Below are 13,149 nucleotides of genomic sequence, written 5' to 3' on the forward strand. Positions count from 1 at the left end.
GCTGTCGCTGGCCACGCCCCCAATGCCGAGCAGAAACCGTTGGAGGGAAAATGTTTAAAATTGTGTTGGGGGGGGGGTGAAAGGTCAAACTGAATGGCCACCTTCAGAAAGTTGAGTTTCTTGGGGGTGTGGGGAGAGAGAGAGAGTGGGTGAGGGGGTGAGTGGGGGGGGGGGGGGGAGAGAGAGAGAGAGTGGGGGAGGGGGGGAGTGGGGCAGGGGAATCGCGTTAAGTTGTTGGGGTGTAAATGTTTGATAAGATGGGATAAGCAGTTGGATTTATTCTAAAGGAGCTTTTAATTTAAAGAACGGATTTATTATCTGGGATTGAAGTTTCCTGGAGGCGGGTGACAGGACAAAGAGGAGAACAAGCCTTCTTTCTCCTCTGTTCCCAGTCCCACATCCTTCACTGGGGAGGTGGTGATGTAGTGGTATTGTCACTGGACTAGTAAACCCGAGTAAACCAGAGACGCAGAGTAATGGTCTGGGGACACAGGTTCAAATCCCGCCACTGCAGATGGTGAAATTTGAATTCAATGAAAATCTGGAATTCAATCTGAAACTGTTGCCGATTGTCGTAAAAACCTATCCGGTTCACTAAAGTCCTTTAGGGGAAGAAATCTGTTGTCCTTACCTGGTCTGGCCGACATGTGACTCCAGACCCACAGCAATGTGGTTGATTCTTAACTGCCCCCCTCAAGGGCAATTAGGGATAGTCAATAAATGCTGGCACAGCCTGTGATGCCTACGTTCAATGAACAAATACAAAAATAAAAACCCCCAAACCCACAACCTCCAGCCTCTCCAAGAAGGACAAGGGCAGCAGGAACATGGGGAACACCCTGTGAGTCTCACACACCGTCCCGACTTGGAGATATATTGGCCATTCCTTCATCACCACTGGGTCAAAATCCTAGAGCTCCCTCCCTAATGGTATTGTGGGAGTACCACACGGGGCTAAAACAGTTCCAGAAGAAGGCCCTACAGCACCTTTTCAAGGGTGGACAATAAATGCTGACCTTAGAGTTACCCATATCTCGAGTATTATTGTGTCATTGTAAAGATGAGACAACTCATTCCTTTCACTGCTTTTACATCAGTAGAATGTGCTCCATAAGGCAGACTCTTTTTATGTGAACAGGTCCTTGGCCTGATTAACAACACTCTACCAGGAGAGTCAGGATAGATTGAATGGTGGTTGGTTGACACTCTGTTCCCATCAGGCACCGATTCCTCAATGAGTCTGTACTTCTTGCCTCTCTCTGTTCACATGTTTAAAGATATCAAACATGGAAGTAAAATTGTATCTGTTGAAATTGCCACAATTTTTTCTTGGATACAGAAGCAAGCCAAACAGGAACTAAATGGATACCCTGTATGTCTTGAGTAATGTAGTTGAGATAGAAAGGGAGTGTCTGTTTAAAATTCTAAAGAAGTATCCAAACCAGTTCTATTACATTTGTGAGGAAGTTCACTATGCCTTCCAACACTGAAATAAAGCCAACAGAAACTGTTCAAATGCCCTGTGTAATACAAAATGGCAATTTAAAGGGCGATTATAATTTCAAATAAAAATGGTCTAAACCAGCTGAATCACAGATGCGAGGAAGTTCAATGTGTCTTCAATAGAGAAAGAAACCCAACAGTAACACAATGCTGTGCTCAAATGAGTGTGATCTGCCCCCTGTTACTCTACAATGATGGTTCTACAGACATTGCATACCCTCACTGAGGTGCGCATGGTGCTTCCAGCCATTTCCAGCCCTGTGCCCACTGTGTGTCATGTTGAAAAGGGAACTCACATGGATGACACCTGCTTGTGCCAGTCGGGTCTGAACTCTGAAGGTCTCAGGAGGTCTATGCTTGTGCCGCAACCATCAACTTCACTGTCGACCCCCCCCCCCCCCCCCCCCCCCTTCCCCGCCACATCCCCGCCATAGGCTCTGCTCTGCTCCCTGATTTTTTATGGGTCACCTTGACCTGCAGGGGAGGGGAGAATGCCTGTGATTGTATAGCCCAGTGTCTGGGTGACATGCCTACCAGAGTTGAATAGCTGGAAATATGTGCAGGTAGCGAGAGGTTGCTGTGGGTTTGGCAGCATTAGTAAGTGTGCAACGGTGGTGATGTTGTGCATGATGCAGCCTGAGAGCTGCTGAAAGGGGCCCCTTTCTCATTCTGATGGAATTGCTGCTCCCTGTGTGATCAATCCACCTTGCTTTAAGGTGTGTGCACTGCAAGTGAAGCCATCGAGGGAGTGGACATTGTTCTTTCATATTACTCTAACCTTTTGTGTTCCTCAAAGATCAATCCTTGAACCCCCTCCTATTTCTTATCAATATGCTGCCTCTCGACAACATCCGAAAGCACAACGTTAGTTCTTGCCAATGACACCCAGCTTTACCACACCATCACCTCTCTCAACTTCTCCAGGTTGCTAAGTTATCAGACAGCTTATCTGACATCAAGCACTGGATGAACCAGAATTACACAGCACAGAACAGACCATTCAGCCCAACCAGTCCATGTTGTTAGTTATTCTCCACTCTGGCCTCCTCCCATCTTTCCTCATCTAAATTAATCATCGTAATATGCTATTCCCTTCCCCCTCTAACTTCCCCTTAAATAAATCTATACTATTCACTTCAAACAGCCCCTGTGGGAGCGAATTCTACATTCACACCACTCCTGAGTACCCCACTGGATTCATTAGTAACTATGCTACATTGATGGCCTGTAGTTCTGCTCTTTCCCACAAGAAGAAACATTCTCTCTGTACCCACTCGACCAAAACATCGGCGAGGTCATTCCTCAACCTTCTTTTTAAACAGAGAAGAGACTCAGCCTGACAATCTTTTCCTGGTACCCCATACATTTCTGGTATTATCCTTTTAATCCTTCTTGGCACCCTCTCTAGTGTCCCTGTACCCTTTTTATAATATGGCAATGAGAACTGCACACGGCAGAATGGCCTGGTCTATGTCGAGTCTAGTCAAGTTTAAGTACAGGATTAGCAGAACTTCCTTATTCGTCAATTCTGTTCCTCTAGATATAAAACAGGGGGCTTGGTTTGCATTTTTATGTCTTTGCTAACCTGTGGAGCAAATTTCATTGATTAATATGTTTTTAGTCTGAGATCCCTTTGTTCCTTTATCGTACATAAACTTTCACATTCCACGCTTTCACTACTCACGAGGTAAAGTGGTTTCTTCTGAACTCCCTGTTGGTTTCTTGCTGACTATCAATTCCTGATGCCCCCGAATTCTGATTTTCCCTGATGCAGCAAAGCACCTGGAGTTTGTTGCTTCAGATTTAAGAAAAACTTTAAACATTTTCAGGTCACTGCTGTGGCCTTTCATCCAGCTGACTTCTACTGAATTCACAGAGTCATTCGATACTTCAAAAATAGCATCTTACATTGCCGTTCTCATCTTGTGGCGTCCGTAAAACAAACCAAAAAGTCTTTTATTTCCTTATTCCACACAGACCAAATTCCGTTCTGTTCCCGGAGTTTTCTGCCTGAAGGCAGGTCCTTGGCTCATATTCTGCTGGTACTTCTTCCTGAGCAGGGCTGAGCCTGCCCCGTCATTTAATACGATCATGGCTGATCATCCACTTCAATGCCTTTTTCCCACACTATCACCGTATCTCCTTTGGCCATTTGCATTCCGAAATCTGGCAATCTCTACTTGAAACATACTCCGTGACTGAGCTTCCACAGTCCCCTGTGTCGTGTTGTTCATCCTGGGGTAACACGGACTGCACACGATGCAGTTAACTGATCAAGTATATACCAAACGTGGGCGTTTGTTCGGTATAAGATTTATTGAACTTCAGTAACGAAGCACACAGCTGCCTGTGGGTTGACTCTCTACTACTCTAAGTGAACTAACATTAACTATCTAGACCAGGCTAGCTCTGATCCACATGCAGAAGGTGTTGAATGATTTGTACACCCAAAGCAAGAGGGTAGCCAGGGAAAGGGTTGGCCCACTGAAGGATAGGCAAGGGAATCTATGTGTGGAGCCAGAGGAAATGGGCGAGGTATTAAATGAATACTTTGCATCAGTATTCACCAAAGAGAAGGAATTGGTAGATGTTGAGTCTGGAGAAGGGTGTGTAGATAGCCTGGGTCACATTGAGATCCAAAAAGACGAGGTGTTGGGCGTCTTAAAAAATATTAAGGTAGATAAGTCCCCAGGGCCTGATGGGATCTACCCCAGAATACTGAAGGAGGCTGGAGAGGAAATTGCTGAGGCCTTGACAGAAATCTTTGGATCCTCACTGTCTTCAGGTGATGTCCCGGAGGACTGGAGAATAGCCAATGTTGTTCCTCTGTTTAAGAAGGGTAGCAAGGATAATCCAGGGAACTACAGGCCGGTGAGCCTTACTTCAGTGGTAGGAAAATTACTGGAGAGAATTCTTCGAGACAGGATCTACTCCCATTTGGAAGCAAATGGACGTATTAGTGAGAGGCAGCATGGTTTTGTGAAGGGAAGGTCGTGTCTCACTAACTTGATAGAGTTTTTCGAGGAGGTCACAAAGATGATTGATGCAGGTAGGGCAGTGGATGTTGTCTATATGGACTTCAGTAAGGCCTTTGACAAGGTCCCTCATGGTAGACTAGTACAAAAGGTGAAGTCACACGGGATCAGGGGTGAGCTGGCAAGGTGATTACAGAACTGGCTAGGTCATAGAAGGCAGAGAGTAGCAATGGAAGGATGCTTTTCTAATTGGAGGGCTGTGACCAGTGGTGTTCCACAGGGATCAGTGCTGGGACCTTTGCTGTTTGTAGTATATATAAATGATTTGGAGGAAAATGTAACTGGTCTGATTAGTAAGTTTGCAGACGACACAAAGGTTGGTGGAATTGCGGATAGCGATGAGGACTGTCAGAGGATACAGCAGGATTTAGATTGTTTGGAGACTTGGGTGGAGAGATGGCAGATGGAGTTTAATCCGGACAAATGTGAGGTAATGCATTTTGGAAGGTCTAATGCAGGTAGGGAATATACAGTGAATGGTAGCACCCTCAAGAGTATTGAAAGTCAGAGAGATCTAGGAGTACAGGTCCACAGGTCACTGAAAGGGGCAACACAGGTGGAGAAGGTAGTCAAGAAGGCATACGGCATGCTTGCCTTCATTGGCCGGGGCATTGAGTATAAGAATTGGCAAGTCATGTTGCAGCTGTATAGATCCTTAGTTAGGCCACACTTGGAGTATAGTGTTCAATTCTGGTTGCCACACTACCAGAAAGATGTGGAGGCTTTAGAGAGGGTGCAGAAGAGATTTACCAGAATGTTGCCTGGTATGGAGGGCATTAGCTATGAGGAGCGGTTGAATAAACTAGGTTTGTTCTCACTGGAACGAAGGAGGTTGAGGGGCGAACTGATAGAGGTCTACAAAATTATGAGGGGCATAGACAGAGTGGATAGTCAGAGGCTTTTCCCCAGGGTAGAGGGGTCAATTACTAGGGGACATAGGTTTAAGGTGAGAGGGGCAAGGTTTAGAGTAGATGTACGAGGCAAGTTTTTTACACAGTGGGTAGTGGGTGCCTGGAACTCGCTACCGGAGGAGGTGGTGGAAGCTGGGACGATAGTGACATTTAAGGGGCATCTTGACAAATGCATGAATAGGATGGGAATAGAGGGATATGGACCCAGGAAGTGTAGAAGATTGTAGTTTAGCTGGGCAGCATGGTCGGCACGGGCTTGGAGGGCCGAAGGGCATGTTCCTGTGCTGTACATTTCTTTGTTCTTTAACTGTCACTACAGTTGTCACCAGTGGAAAGAGGCAGAGTGCTGATGCCTCGTGTGTTTTATAATTGGAAGCCCCCCTCTGGTGTTCTGTCTGGTGATTGGTCGTGTTCTGTTCTGTATGTTGATTGGCTCACCTGGGTGTCTGTCACTGCCTGCTTTTACCTCATGATGTGCATGGGTGCATATTATGACATCCACCTTTTAAAACATAATTGGCGGCTGCTTGGAGCATGTACAACATATTTACAAAAGTAACTATATACAGCAATTGGTGAGTGAATGGATATGTACATGTTCGGTGTCTCGTGTGCAGAAACACAACAGCATATATACAAAGGAACTATTTATAAGTCCAGTCGTTGGGGCTGTCGTCGGATTCTTGTGGACCGCCTGGGAGGTGGAGGCGGGGATGATGGTATCTTGACAGGCTGGCATGCAGCCAGATTGGTGGCCTCGTGGAGCCAGGTGTCTGTATAAGGCAGAACGACATCTGGGAAAGTGAGATCCGGTGGTGGGCAGGCCAGTTTGCGTAGTGCCCTTCTGTTGCACCTGACAATAGATCCATCAGTCATGTGAACCACGAACGACCTGGGAGCAGCCTGTCGAACCACAACAACTGGAGCTTACCAGCCGCCACCAGGCAACTTGACGCGAACAGCATCCTTCAGAGAGCGCCCGGGCAGATCAGTAGCATGAGCATCATATGTCAGCTTTTGCCGGGTTCTGATCTGCTGCATCTTTTGCAGAACTGGAAGGTGATCCAGGTCAGGTACATGAATGGCCAGAACAGTCGTCCGCAGGTTACGATTCATAAGGAGCTGTGCCGGAGACATACTGTTGGACAGAGGGGTTGCCCTGTATACTAGAAGAGCAAGATTGAAGTCCGACGCTGAGTCCGCAGCCTTACAGAGCACCTGCTTCACAATATGGACCCCTTTTTCGACCTTCCCATTAGATTGTGGGTAATGTGGGCTCGAGGTGATGTGCTGGAAGTGGTATTGCTTTGCGAAGTTGGACCATTCTTGACTATAGAAACAGGGACCGTTGTCACTCATGACCGTGAGCGGGATTCCATGCCTGGTGAATGTCTCTTTGCAGGCCTTTATGGTGGTCCTGAACGTTAGGTCTGACAGTTTCACTACCTCGGAGGAGAAGTAATCAATTATCAGGACGTAGTCACGCCCGTTGGCGTGAAAAAGGTCCACTCCGACCTTAGACCACGGAGAGATCACGATCTCATGCTGTTGGAGTGTTTCTTTGGGCTGAGCAGGCTGGAAGCGCTGGCAGGTCGCGCAATTGAGGACCATATTTGAGATGTCCTCATTGATGCCGGGCCAATAGACAGCCTGCTGGGCCCTGCGCCTGCACTTCTCAATACCGAGGTGTCCCTCGTGTATCTGCATGAGCACCAAGCTCTGGAAGCTGCTCGGAATCACAATGCAATCCAATTTCAGGAGGATCCCCTTGACAACAGTTAGGTCATCCTTTACATTATAGTATTGGGGACATTGCCCTTTCTGCCAGCCATTCGTGAGGTGATGTATGACCCGCTGCAGCAGAGGGTCCTATGATATGTGCGAGTCGTTCGTTGGATGTCGGGAGGGTGCTGGCACACAGTTTCACCTGCGCCTCAATGTCGTGTATGAAGTCTACCTGCTCACATGGCGAGATGATGTCACGCGACAGGGCATTTGCGATGATTAGCTCCTTTCCAAGTGTGTAAACCAGTTCAAAATCATACCTGCGGAGTCGAAGGAGAATGCGCTGGAGCCTGGGTGTCATGCCATTTAAGTCCTTGTGTATAATGTGCACTCGGGGTCTGTGGTCCGTCTCCACGGTAAAGATCGGGAGACCATAGACATAATTTTTGGAATTTCACGATGCCAGTGAGAAGGCCCAGGCATTCTTTCTCTATCTGAGCATCAGTGGGGGGGGTCATGGCCCTTGACGCGTAGGCCACTGGAGCCCAGGACGAGTTGTCGTCCTTCTGGAGGAGCACCGCCCCAATGCTGTCCTGGCTGACGTCTGTGGAGATTTCCTTTGCTGGGTCAAAGAAAGCTAAAACAGGAGCGGTGTATAGCTTCACTTTCAACTCAAGCCACTCTGCTTGATGTGCGGGCAGCCACTGGAATGTGGTAGACTTCTTCACCAGGTGTCTGAGGACCGTGGTGTGTGACGTGAGGTTGGGAATGAACTTCCCCAGAAAATTTACCATCCCCAGGAAGCGGAGGGCTGCCTTCTTGTCCTCTGGAGTCTTCATCGTGTTGATTGCCTTCACTTTGTCCGAGTCCGGCTGCACGCCCTGCTGGGAGATCTGATCACCCAGAAACTTAATTGACGACATGCCAAAGGAGCATTTGGTTTTATTTAACTTAAGGCCGTTGGCATGTATGCGCCTGAAGACTTGTTGCAGATGAGAAATATGTTCCTCCGGGGACGTGGACCAGATGATGACGTCGTCAACATAAACCCGCACACCGTCAATGCCCTCGAGCATTTGCTCCATTATTCGATGAAAGATTTCGGAGTCCGAAACAATGCCAAATGGCATGCGGTTGTAGCAATATCTTCCGAAGGGTGTATTAAACGTGCAGAGCTTCCTGCTGGACGTTTCCAGTTGTATCTGCCAGAAGCCACGCGATGCATCCAGCTTTGTAAAGAATTTGGCATGCGCCATCTCACTCGTCAGCTCCTCCCGCTTCGGGATCGGGTAGTGTTCCCTCATAATGTTGCGGTTCAGATCCTTGGGATCGATAGAAATGCGCAGTTCTCCAGAGGGCTTCTTGACACAGACCATCGAGCTGACCCAGTCAGTTGGTTCCTTCACCTTGGATATTATTCCTTGATCCTGGAGCTCCTGCAGCTGCGCCCTTAGATGGTCTTTTAGGGGCACCGCACCTGGCGTGGTGCATGGATGACAGGCGTGGCATCAGGCCTGAACAGAATTTTATAGCGGTCGGGCAGCGTACCCATCCCACTGAACACATCTGGGTATTGCAATAGTAGCTCCTCAATGTCGGCTTGAAGAGTGCTGTTGGCAGAGGACATGGCATGTACACGCTGGACGAGATGGAGTAGCTTGCATGCATGGGCACCAAGCAGAGAAGCCTTGCCGGGCTTGACAATCTCAAACCGCAAAGTGGCCTTGTTCGTTACATGCAGGTGACAGGACCCTAACGCAGTGATGGCATTCCCATTGTAGTCGAGCAACTGGCAAGCCGGCGGAAGATGGTAGGCTGCCTTTGGATATGAGCAAGATCTGTTTGAGATATTAGGTTGGCTGAAGCATTGGTGTCCAGCCTGAACTGGATGCTACAATCGTTGACTTGTACTGTGGCACGCCACTTGTCCGCATAATCCACATTAAGGATGGGTGTATGTGTTGGTGAAAGCGAGGAGGCCTTGTCATGCATGATGATAATGCCCACTCGATACGGGGACTGCCTCCGGGCAGTCGTCCTCTGGATCGGTGACGGGATCCGGTTCCAAGTCCAGCAGCTTCAAACTTCTCTGCGTGGACCTGATATCGCTGGCCCCCTATCGGAGGTGCAGACCTGCACAAAGCCGCTTAATGGCCAAGCTTCTTGCAGTTGAGACATCGCCTGCCTCTTGCAGGGCATTGCCGCTTTAAATGGGCGGTGCCGCAGTTGGGGCACGTCATCACGTCGACGTCGTGACGCTCGGCGTGTCGTCACACATGCGCAGTACGGTCAGCCGCCGCTCGCCCCTGCGCAGTGTAGTCTTCGGCCGCTTCGTTTTCCCGACCGTGGTGCGCATGCCTGGGACCCCTGGAAAAGCAGCGAAATGGCGGCATTCATCGATGCTCAGGCGCCGCATTCGGGCGATGGTCTGTACACTCTCAGCCTCGTGGATGGCAAATTGGTCCTGCTCTGCCAACTTAAGGCAGGAATAGCGACTTTTCGCCTCTTCGTGGACTTTGCACGTCTCGATGTCCACTGGCAGGGTCATATTTTTTATTTTTAGGAGCTGCTCCCGCAGGGTGTCGGAGTGGACGCCAAACACAATCTGATCCTTGATGAGGGAGTCAGTGGTGTCTCCGTAGTTGCAGGATTGCGCTAGAATCCGAAGATGAGTGAGAAAAGACTGGAAAGGCTCGTCCTTACCCTGAAGTCGCTGCTTGAAGACATAACGCTCGAAGCTTTCATTTCTCTCGACCTCACAGTGACTGTCGAATTTGGCTAAGACAGTCTAGAACCTGGTCTTGTCCTCACCGTCGGCACAAGTGAGCGAATTGAAGATTTGGATGGCCTGGTCCCCCGCAGTAGATAGCAGCAGCTCGATTTTTCGGGCATCAGAGGCACTTTCGAGGCCCGAGGCCTCAATGTATAGACTGAATTTCTGCTTGAAGACCCGGCAGTTTGCACCAATGTTCCCGGAGATCCGGAGCTGTGGAGGTGCTGGGATCTTTTCCAGGCCGCTGGAAGGCAGTTGCTGGTCGTCAGTGAATTTTCGAAGGTAAATTACTTAGAAGCAGTAGCCACTTCTGGTATCGTATCATGTTGTTCACCCTGGGATAACACGGACTGCACACAATGTAGTTAACTGATCAAGTATACACCAAACGTGGGCGGTGGTTCAATATAAGATTTATTGAACTTCAGTAACGAAGCACACAGCTGCCTGTGGGTTGACTCTCTACTATTCTAAATAAACTGACTTTAACTATCTAGACCAGGCTAGCTCTGATCCACGTGTAGAAGGTGTTGAATGATTTGTACACCCTGACTGTCACTACAGTTGTCACCAGTGGAAAGAGTGCTGATACCTCATGTGTTTTATTGTTGGAAGCCCCCCTCTGGTGTTCTGTCTGGTGATTGGTCGTGTTCTGTTTTGTATGTTTATTGGCTCACCTCGGTATCTGTCACTGCCTGCTTTTACCTCATGATGTGGTTGGGTGCATATTATGACACCCTGGGGCCGGGAATCTGAAAGATTCATAACCTTCTGAGTAAATAAAATTATCCCCCTTATTCTGAAACTGCATCCCCTGGTTGTAGATTTCCCATCCAGGGGAAGCATCTTACCTGCATTTACCCTGACTATCCAGCTTGTATAGAAAGGTGATTTAGGTTTGAAACGCTGGGTGCGATTTAGCGGAAGAAAAAACAGAGTCCCGTTTTGGACAGGTTTAGCAGGGTCATTCCCGGCATTTGTGGCACTGAGAAAAACCCTGCTATCGACAGGGAATGCCCCCTGAAGCCGCACCTCGCATCATACCCTGCACCGAGGAGCTCTGCTCATCAGTGCAGGAAGAGATCGGGCCACCATTTTTAATCTCTCGTTCTTCAACAGGACCCATGGACCCCCTCCCCCAACTCACACGGGCAGGCCACCCCCTGACGCAATCCCCAGCATGGGCAAAATGTCAGCTGAGCATCTTGGAAATGCCATGCCACCTGTTAGATCTCACGGGGCGTAACGAGCGTCAGGAATCCTGAAAGAAGGCCTCTCGCGGGATTTACTGGCCACGCCCCGTCCTGATTCTGGTAGGACGGGGCAGGTAAATTGCTCCCATAAATTCTGTTTCTAGCCAGAGGTGTTGCTAGATCTGCTGTGTTTATCCAGCATTTTCTGTTTTTATTTTCCCTTTAAGTATTTTGTCGACTTCGATGAGATCACCTCTCATTCTTTGGAACTCCAAAGAATACAGGTCCACTTTCCACAACCTCTCTTCACAGGCCAGTCCTGCCATCCTGGGATGAAGCCTAATGACTATTGTGGGAGAGAGTAGAACTAGGGGACACAGCTTAAAAGTAGGGGGTCTCCCATTTGAGGCAGGGATGTGGATGATTTCTTTCTCTCAGAGGGTTGTGAGACTGTGGATTTCCCTTCCCCAGACAGCAGTGGAGGCTGGATCGCTGAATATTTTTAAGAGCGAGTTAGATAGCTTCTTGACTGACAAAGGAGTCAAAGGATGTTGGAGTAGATAGGAAAGTGGAGTTGAGGCTACAGTCGGATCAGCTATGATCATACAAAATGACAGAGCAGGTTCAAGGGCCAAATGGCCTACTCCTGCTCCTAACTCATTTATTTATAATAATAATCTTTGTTGTCACAAGTAGGCTTACATTAACACTGCAATGAAGTTACTGTGAATATCCCCTAGTCGCCACACTCAGGCGCCTGTTCGGGTACATTGCGGGAGAATTCACAATGTCCAATTCACCGAACAAGCACATCTTTTGGGACTTGTGGGAGGAAACCGGAGCACCCGGAGGATACCCACGCAGGCACGAGGAGAACGTGCAGACCCTGCACAGACGGTGACCCAAGCCAGGAATTGAACTTGGCGCTGTGAAGCAACATTGCGAACCACTGTGCTACCGTGCTGCGCATATAGTTGCTTGTTTAACTCCTTAGCAGTGGGATGTCATTTCTATTGCTGCGGCAATTTTCTATCCTGCTATGGGGGATGAGACTCCAAGCTTTTTAATCAGTGGTTGGTTGTGAGTTTCATTCCTGTTTTAGTTCTGAGCAGTTCCTTTTGGGGGATTGGATAAATACTTGAAGGAGAAATATTTGGACGACGAGGGAATATTCGTTGAACGAGCAGGCGGAGGGTGGGACTAATTGGATAGATCTTTCAAACAGCCAGCACAAAGGACGTACATTCCGAAGATCCTGTTTGATTGGTTTTGATGGATGCCATTCCTTCCTCAATTCTGACTTTACATATTTACACCTCCCAAGTGTACAGGGTGAGTGCAGATTGATGTTCTTGTCATTCAGCTTATTTACAGATTTCACAACTCAGTAACAGCCAATCTGAAGAAGGCGTCTTGACCTGTTCTCTGTGAACTGTGATGTTATTGCTCAGTTTGGTGGGGCCCGTGGAGGAGGAGGTCAGTTTTCTCATGTAAAAGTCAAGATGTATAATCGCTGGTGTCATTCTCCAACACAAACCTACAGCGTGACACCTCAGGCATAGTCTTACAAGAAAAGGAAAGCGCCACATTTCTGCAGGGCATTTCCTGTCCTGAACAACAAGGAGATAAATACTCAGGTAATTCGATGTTGGCTTCAGGTTAAATCTCAACCCCAGGACACTGGGGAGAATCCTTACCTCTCTGCCTTGTGAAATAGTGATCATGGTTGAGGGGCCGACGAGGGTCTGGGAAAAGAGCGAACTGGAGGAAGAACGATCTGTTCTGCTCCAGATTTTTCTCACGGTGTAACTCATCTTTTCACCTGCCAGCTCTCTGGGAAACTCAATTTGTATCGATCGTAGCAGAACGGAGATTGGACGACAGAGAGAGGAGCGGGGCTGAAGAGAAGAGCGAGTAAGTAGAATTTCTGAACACAAAATGGAGTGGAAATCTGGAACTTGCTTCCCCAAAGGGCAGTGGAAGCTGGGAAGGGTCAATGAAAAACTTTC

Source organism: Scyliorhinus torazame, chromosome 12, assembly GCF_047496885.1.
Source record: "Scyliorhinus torazame isolate Kashiwa2021f chromosome 12, sScyTor2.1, whole genome shotgun sequence".
In the NCBI taxonomy this organism is placed as follows: Eukaryota; Metazoa; Chordata; class Chondrichthyes; order Carcharhiniformes; family Scyliorhinidae; genus Scyliorhinus; species Scyliorhinus torazame.